The sequence below is a fragment of the Scyliorhinus torazame genome, chromosome 22 (assembly GCF_047496885.1).
Source record: "Scyliorhinus torazame isolate Kashiwa2021f chromosome 22, sScyTor2.1, whole genome shotgun sequence".
NCBI lineage: Eukaryota > Metazoa > Chordata > Chondrichthyes > Carcharhiniformes > Scyliorhinidae > Scyliorhinus > Scyliorhinus torazame.
In genome coordinates this window covers 14,141,557-14,151,443 of record NC_092728.1, presented here as the reverse complement: position 1 = coordinate 14,151,443, position 9,887 = coordinate 14,141,557, and positions in this window count along the sequence as shown.

The window sequence follows — 9,887 nt, the reverse complement described above, 5'->3', positions numbered from 1 at the left end:
CACAAACCCCCAAAATACACCCCCAACATTCACCCCAAACCGCCCCAACATTGACCCCCCAAACCCCCCCAAAATCCTCTCCCAAATCCCCCCAAACATTCACCCCCAAACCACCCAACATTCACCCCCAACCTCCCCAACATTCACCCACAAACACCCCAACATTCACCCCGAAACCCCCCCAACATTCACCCCCTAAGCCCCCCACGATTCACCCCCCAAAATTCACCCCAAACCCCCAACATTCACCCCCAGCCCCCCAAAATACACCCCTGAACATTCACCCCAGACCCCCCAACATTCACCCCCCAAACCCCCAACATTCACCCCCAACATTCACCCCAAACCCCCAACATTCACCCCCAAACCCCCAACATTCACCCCAACATTAACCCACCAAACTCCCCCAACATCCACCCCCAAACATTCACCCCCAAACTCCCCAATATTCACTCCCAACCCCCCCAACAATCACGCTCAAACCCCCCCAACATTCACCACCAACATTCACCCCAAACCCCCAACATTCACCCCCCAAACCCCCAACATTCACCCCAACATTAACCACCAAACTCCCCCTACATTCACCCCCAACCCCCCCAATATTCACCCCCAAACCCCCCCAACATTCTTTCCCAAATCCCCCCAACATCCACCCCAACCTCCCCAACATTCACACCCTAAACCCCCCAACATTCACCCCAAAATTCACCCCAAACCCCCAACATTCACCCCAGCCCCCCAAATTTCACCCCTCAACATTCACCCCAGCCCCCCCAATATTCACCCCCAACCCCCCAACATTCACCCCCAACCCCCCAACATTCACCCCCAATCCCATCATTCACCCCCAAACACCCCAACATTCACCCCCAAACCCCCAACATTCACCCCAATCCCCCAACATTCACTCCCAATCACCCCAACATTCACCCCCAACCCCCCAACATTCACCCCCAACATTCGCACCAAACCCCTCCAACATTCACCCCCAAACCCCCCAACATTCTACCCCAAACTTCACCCCCAATCCCAACATTCACCCCCAAACACCCCAACATTCACCGCCAAACCCCCAACATTCACCACAACCCCCAACATTCACCCCCCCACCATTCACCCCCATCCTCACACCATTCACCCCAAAACACCCAACGTTCACACCCCACACCCCCACCATTCACCCCAAACCCCCCAACATTCACCCCAAACCCCCAACATTCACCCCAAACCCCCAACATTCACCCCAAACACCCAACATTCACCCCAAATCCCCCAAACCTCACCCCCAAACCCCCAACATTCACCCCCATCCCCACACCATTCACCCAAAAAAAAACCCAATATTCACCTCAACCTCCCAAACATTCACCACAACCCCCCCAACATTCTCCTCCAAACCCCCCAAAATTCACCCCAAACCCCCAACATTCACCCCCAAACCCCCAACATTCACCCCAAACCCCCAATATTCACCCCAAACCCCCCAACATTCACCCCAAACCTCCTCAACATACAACCCCAAACCCCCCCAACATTCACCCCAAATCCCCAATATTCACCCCAAACCCCCAACATTCACCCCAAACCCCCAACATTCACCCTGATCCCCCAACAATCACCCCCAAACCCCCAACATTCAACCCCAAACCCCCAACATTCACCCCCAACTCCCTAGCAATCACCCCCAAACCCCCAACATTCACCCCCCAACATTCAGCCCCCCAACATTCACCACAACCCCCCCAACATTGACCCACAAACTCTCCCAACATTCACCCGCAAACCCCCAACATTAACCCCCCCCAACCTCCCCAACATTCACCCCCAAACTCCCCCAACCCCCCAACATTCATCCCTAAATCCCCCAACCCCCCAACATTCATCCCTAAATCCCCCCAACATTCACCCCCAAACCCCCCACCATTCTCCCCCACACTCCCCCCAACATTCACCTCCCAAACACGCCACCATTCACCCCCAAACTCCCCCCAACATTCACCCCCCAAACCGCCTACCATTCACCCCCCAACATTCACCCCATCCCCCCAACATTCACCCCCCCTAAGCCCAACATTCACCCTAACATTAACCCCCCACATTCCCCCAACAGTCACCCCCAAACCCCCCAACATTCATCCCAACCCCCCCAACATTCACCCCAAACCCCCCCAGCATTCTCTCCCAACCCCCCCAACATTCACCCCCAACCTCCCCAACATTCTCTCCCAAACCCCCCAACATTCACCCCCAACCTCCCCAACATTTACCCACAAACACCCCAACATTCACCCCCAAACCCTCCCAACATTCACCCCCTAAACCCCCACCATTCACCCCCCAACATTCACCCCACAATTCACCCCAAACACCCAATATTCACCCCCAGCCCCCCAAAATTAACCCCTCCACATTCACCCCAACCCCCCCAACATTCTCCCCCAAACCCCTCAACATTCACCCCCAACCCCCCAACATTCACCCCACAACATTCACCCCCAACATTCACCCCCAACCACCCCGAACATTCACCCCCCAAACACCCCCAACATTCACCCCCAACTACCCCCAGACATTCACCCCAAAATTTACCCCAAACCCCCAACATTCACCCCCCAGCCCCCCAAATGTCACCCCTCAACATTCACCCCAACCCCCTCAACATTCATCCCCAATCCCCACAACATTCACCCCCAAATCCCCCCAACATTCACCCCAAACCCCCCACCATTCTCCCCCAAACTCCCCCCAACATTCACCTCCCAAACACCCCACCATTCACCCCCAAACTCCCCCCAACATTCACCCCCCAAACCACCCACCATTCACCCCCCAACATTCATCCCATCCCCCCAACATTCACCCCAACATTAACCCCCCAAATTCCCTCAACATTCACCCCCAAACATTCACCCCCATACTCCCCAACATTCACCCCCAACTCCCCAAACATTCACCCCAAACCCCCGCTGCATTCTCTCCCAAACACCCCCAACATTCACCCCAACCTCCCCAACATTCTCTCCCAAACCCCCCAAAATTCACCCCAACCCCCCCCAACATTCACCCACAAACCCCCCAACATTCACCCCCAACCCCCCAACATTCACCCCCATACCCCCAACATTCACCCACTTCCCCCCACCATTCACCCCAAACCCCAACCAACATTCACCTGAAACCCCCCAACATTCTATCCCAAACCCCCCAACATTCACCCCAAACCCCCAACATTTACCCCCAGACCCCCAACATTCACCCCAAACCCCCCAACATTCACCCCCAAACCTCTGCAACATTCACCCCCAAACCCCCCCAACATTCACCACAAACCCCCCAACATTCACCCCCAAACCCCACAACATTCACCCCCAACCCCCCAACATTCACCCCCAACATTCACACCAAACCCCTCCAGCATTCACCCCCAAACCCCCAGCATTCACCCCAAATCCCCAACATTCACCCTCAAAAACCCAACATTCACCCCAAACCGCCAATATTCACCTCAAACCGCCAATATTTACCCCAAACCCCCCAAAATAACCCCGATTCCCCCCAACATTCACCCCCAAACCCCCAACATTCACCCCAAACCCCCAACATTCACCCACAAACCCCCAATATTCACCCCCAAACCCCCCATATTCACCCACAAACCCCCAACATTCACCTCCAAACCCCGAACATTCACCCCCAAACCCCCCAACGTTCACCCCAAACTCCGAACATTCACCCTCAAACCCCGAACATTCACCCCAAACCCCCAATATTCACCCAAATCCCCCAACATTCACCCCAACCCCCCAACATTCACCCCCAAACCCCCAACATTCAGCCCCAACCCCCCAACATTCACCCTCAATCCCCCAACATTCACCCCCAAACACCCAACATTCACCCCCCACCATTCACCCCCATCCCCCAGCATTCACCCCAAACCCCCAACATTCACCCCCATCCCCCCACCATTCACAACAAACCCCCGAACATTAACCCCAAACACCCAACATTCACCCCAAACGCCCCACTTTCTCCCCAAACCCCCCAACATTCACCCCCAAACCCCCAACATTCACTCCAAACCCACAACATTCACACCCAAACCCACAACATTCACCCCCAACATTCACTCCCAAACCCCCCCAACATTCACCCCCAACCTCCCCAACATTCACCCCCAAACACCCCAACATTCACCCCCAAACCCCCCAACATTCACCCCCAAACCCCCCAACATTCACCCCCAAACACCCCAGCATTCACCCCCAAACACCCCAACATTCACCCCCAAAACCCCAACATTCACCCCCAACCCCCCAACATTCACCCCGCAAAACCCCCAACATTCACCCCAAACCTCCCAACATTCATCCGAAACCCCCCCAACATTCACCCCCCAAACCCCCAACATTCACCCCCAACATTCACCCCCAACATTCACCCCCCAACCACCCCCAACATTCACAAAACCCCGCCAACATTCACCCCAGACACCCCAGAATTCACCCCACAAACCCCCAAAATACACCCCCAACATTCACCCCAAACCGCCCCAACATTGACCCCCCAAACCCCCCCAAAATCCTCTCCCAAATCCCCCCAAAAACATTCACCCCCAAACCACCCAACATTCACCCCCAACCTCCCCAACATTCACCCACAAACACCCCAACATTCACCCCGAAACCCCCCCAACATTCACCCCCTAAGCCCCCCACGATTCACCCCCCAAAATTCACCCCAAACCCCCAACATTCACCCCCAGCCCCCCAAAATACACCCCTGAACATTCACCCCAGACCCCCCAACATTCACCCCCCAAACCCCCAACATTCACCCCCAACATTCACCCCAAACCCCCAACATTCACCCCCAAACCCCCAACATTCACCCCAACATTAACCCACCAAACTCCCCCAACATCCACCCCCAAACATTCACCCCCAAACTCCCCAATATTCACTCCCAACCCCCCCAACAATCACGCTCAAACCCCCCCAACATTCACCCCCAAACCCCCAACATTCACTCCAAACCCACAACATTCACCCCCAAACCCACAACATTCACCCCCAACATTCACTCCCAAACCCCCCCAACATTCACCCCCAACCTCCCCAACATTCACCCCCAAACACCCCAACATTCACCCCCAAACCCCCCAACATTCACCCCCAAAACCCCAACATTCACCCCCAACCCCCCAACATTCACCCCGCAAAACCCCCAACATTCACCCCAAACCTCCCAACATTCATCCGAAACCCCCCCAACATTCACCCCCCAAACCCCCAACATTCACCCCCAACATTCACCCCCAACATTCACCCCCCAACCACCCCCAACATTCACAAAACCCCGCCAACATTCACCCCAGACACCCCAGAATTCACCCCACAAACCCCCAACATACACCCCCAACATTCACCCCAAACCGCCCCAACATTGACCCCCCAAACCCCCCCAAAATCCTCTCCCAAATCCCCCCAAACATTCACCCCCAAACCACCCAACATTCACCCCCAACCTCCCCAACATTCACCCACAAACACCCCAACGTTCACCCCGAAACCCCCCCAACATTCACCCCCTAAGCCCCCCACGATTCACCCCCCAAAATTCACCCCAAACCCCCAACATTCACCCCCAGCCCCCCAAAATACACCCCTGAACATTCACCCCAGACCCCCCAACATTCACCCCCCAAACCCCCAACATTCACCCCCAACATTCACCCCAAACCCCCAACATTCACCCCCAAACCCCCAACATTCACCCCAACATTAACCCACCAAACTCCCCCAACATCCACCCCCAAACATTCACCCCCAAACTCCCCAATATTCACTCCCAACCCCCCCAACAATCACGCTCAAACCCCCCCAACATTCACCCCCAACATTCACCCCAAACCCCCAACATTCACCCCCCAAACCCCCAACATTCACCCCAACATTAACCACCAAACTCCCCCTACATTCACCCCCAACCCCCCCAATATTCACCCCCAAACCCCCCCAACATTCTTTCCCAAATCCCCCCAACATCCACCCCAACCTCCCCAACATTCACACCCTAAACCCCCCAACATTCACCCCAAACCCCCAACATTCACCCCAGCCCCCCAAATTTCACCCCTCAACATTCACCCCAGCCCCCCCAATATTCACCCCCAACCCCCCAACATTCACCCCCAACCCCCCAACATTCACCCCCAATCCCATCATTCACCCCCAAACACCCCAACATTCACCCCCAAACCCCCAACATTCACCCCAATCCCCCAACATTCACCCACAATCACCCCAACATTCACCCCCAACCCCCCAACATTCACCCCCAACATTCGCACCAAACCCCTCCAACATTCACCCCCAAACCCCCCAACATTCTACCCCAAACTTCACCCCCAATCCCAACATTCACCCCCAAACACCCCAACATTCACCGCCAAACCCCCAACATTCACCACAACCCCCAACATTCACCCCCCCACCATTCACCCCCATCCTCACACCATTCACCCCAAAACACCCAACGTTCACACCCCACACCCCCACCATTCACCCCAAACCCCCCAACATTCACCCCAAACCCCCAACATTCACCCCAAACCCCCAACATTCACCCCAAACACCCAACATTCACCCCAAATCCCCCAAACGTCACCCCCACACCCCCAACATTCACCCCCATCCCCACACCATTCACCCAAAAAACCCCCAATATTCACCTCAACCTCCCAAACATTCACCACAACCCCCCCAACATTCTCCTCCAAACCCCCCAAAATTCACCCCAAACCCCCAACATTCACCCCCAAACCCCCAACATTCACCCCAAACCCCCAATATTCACCCCAAACCCCCCAACATTCACCCCAAACCTCCTCAACATACAACCCCAAACCCCCCCAACATTCACCCCAAATCCCCAATATTCACCCCAAACCCCCAACATTCACCCCAAACCCCCAACATTCACCCTGATCCCCCCAACAATCACCCCCAAACCCCCAACATTCAACCACAAACCCCCAACATTCACCCCCAACTCCCTAGCAATCACCCCCAAACCCCCAACATTCACCCCCAACTCCCTAGCAATCACCCCCAAACCCCCAACATTCACCCCCAACTCCCTAGCAATCACCCCCAAACCCCCAACATTCACCCTGATCCCCCCAACAATCACCCCCAAACCCCCAACATTCAACCCCAAACCCCCAACATTCACCCCCAACTCCCTAGCAATCACCCCCAAACCCCCAACATTCACCCCCAACTCCCTAGCAACCACCCCCAAACCCCCAACATTCACCCCCCAACATTCAGCCCCCCAACATTCACCACAACCCCCCCAACATTGACCCACAAACTCTCCCAACATTCACCCGCAAACCCCCAACATTAACCCCCCCCCCAACCTCCCCAACATTCACCCCCAAACTCCCCCAACCCCCCAACATTCATCCCTAAATCCCCCCAACATTCACCCCCAAACCCCCCACCATTCTCCCCCACACTCCCCCCAACATTCACCCCCCAAACCGCCTACCATTCACCCCCCAACATTCACCCCATCCCCCCAACATTCACCCCCCCTAACCCCAACATTCACCCTAACATTAACCCCCCACGTTCCCCCAACAGTCACCCCCAAACCCCCCAATATTCATCCCAACCCCCCCAACATTCACCCCAAACCCCCCCAGCATTCTCTCCCAACCCCCCCAACATTCACCCCCAACCTCCCCAACATTCTCTCCCAAACCCCCCAACATTCACCCCCAACCTCCCCAACATTTACCCACAAACACCCCAACATTCACCCCCAAACCCTCCCAACATTCACCCCCTAAACCCCCACCATTCACCCCCCAACATTCACCCCACAATTCACCCCAAACACCCAATATTCACCCCCAGCCCCCCAAAATTAACCCCTCCACATTCACCCCAACCCCCCCAACATTCGCCCCCAAACCCCCCAACATTCACCCCCAACCCCCCAACATTCACCCCACAACATTCACCCCCAACATTCACCCCCAACCACCCCGAACATTCACCCCCCAAACACCCCCAACATTCAACCCCAACTACCCCCAGACATTCACCCCAAAATTTACCCCAAACCCCCAACATTCACCCCCCAGCCCCCCAAATGTCACCCCTCAACATTCACCCCAACCCCCTCAACATTCATCCCCAATCCCCACAACATTCACCCCCAAATCCCCCCAACATTCACCCCAAACCCCCCACCATTCTCCCCCAAACTCCCCCCAACATTCACCTCCCAAACACCCCACCATTCACCCCCAAACTCCCCCCAACATTCACCCCCCAAACCACCCACCATTCACCCCCCAACATTCACCCCATCCCCCCAACATTCACCCCAACATTAACCCCCCAAATTCCCTCAACATTCACCCCCAAACATTCACCCCCAAACTCCCCAACATTCACCCCCAACTCCCCAAACATTCACCCCAAACCCCCGCTGCATTCTCTCCCAAACACCCCCAACATTCACCCCAACCTCCCCAACATTCTCTCCCAAACCCCCCAAAATTCACCCCAACCCCACCCAACATTCACCCACAAACCCCCCAACATTCACCCCCAACCCCCCAACATTCACCCCCATACCCCCAACATTCACCCACTTCCCCCCACCATTCACCCCAAACCCCAACCAACATTCACCTGAAACCCCCCAACATTCTATCCCAAACCCCCCAACATTCACCCCAAACCCCCAACATTTACCCCCAGACCCCCAACATTCACCCCAAACCCCCCAACATTCACCCCCAAACCTCTGCAACATTCACCCCCAAACCCCCCCAACATTCACCACAAACCCCCCAACATTCACCCCCAAACCCCACAACATTCACCCCCAACCCCCCAACATTCACCCCCAACATTCACACCAAACCCCTCCAGCATTCACCCCCAAACCCCCAGCATTCACCCCAAATCCCCAACATTCACCCTCAAAAACCCAACATTCACCCCAAACCGCCAATATTTACCTCAAACCGCCAATATTTACCCCAAACCCCCCAAAATAACCCCGATTCCCCCCAACATTCACCCCCAAACCCCCAACATTCACCCCAAACCCCCAACATTCACCCACAAACCCCCAATATTCACCCCCAAACCCCCCATATTCACCCACAAACCCCCAACATTCACCTCCAAACCCCGAACATTCACCCCCAAACCCCCCAACGTTCACCCCAAACTCCGAACATTCACCCTCAAACCCCGAACATTCACCCCAAACCCCCAATATTCACCCAAATCCCCCAACATTCACCCCAACCCCCCAACATTCACCCCCAAACCCCCAACATTCAGCCCCAACCCCCCAACATTCACCCTCAATCCCCCAACATTCACCCCCAAACACCCAACATTCACCCCCCACCATTCACCCCCATCCCCCAGCATTCACCCCAAACCCCCAACATTCACCCCCATCCCCCCACCATTCACAACAAACCCCCGAACATTAACCCCAAACACCCAACATTCACCCCAAACGCCCCACATTCTCCCCAAACCCCCCAACATTCACCCCCAAACCCCCAACATTCACTCCAAACCCACAACATTCACACCCAAACCCACAACATTCACCCCCAACATTCACTCCCAAACCCCCCCAACATTCACCCCCAACCTCCCCAACATTCACCCCCAAACACCCCAACATTCACCCCCAAACCCCCCAACATTCACCCCCAAACACCCCAACATTCACCCCCAAACACCCCAACATTCACCCCCAAAACCCCAACATTCACCCCCAACCCCCCAACATTCACCCCGCAAAACCCCCAACATTCACCCCAAACCTCCCAA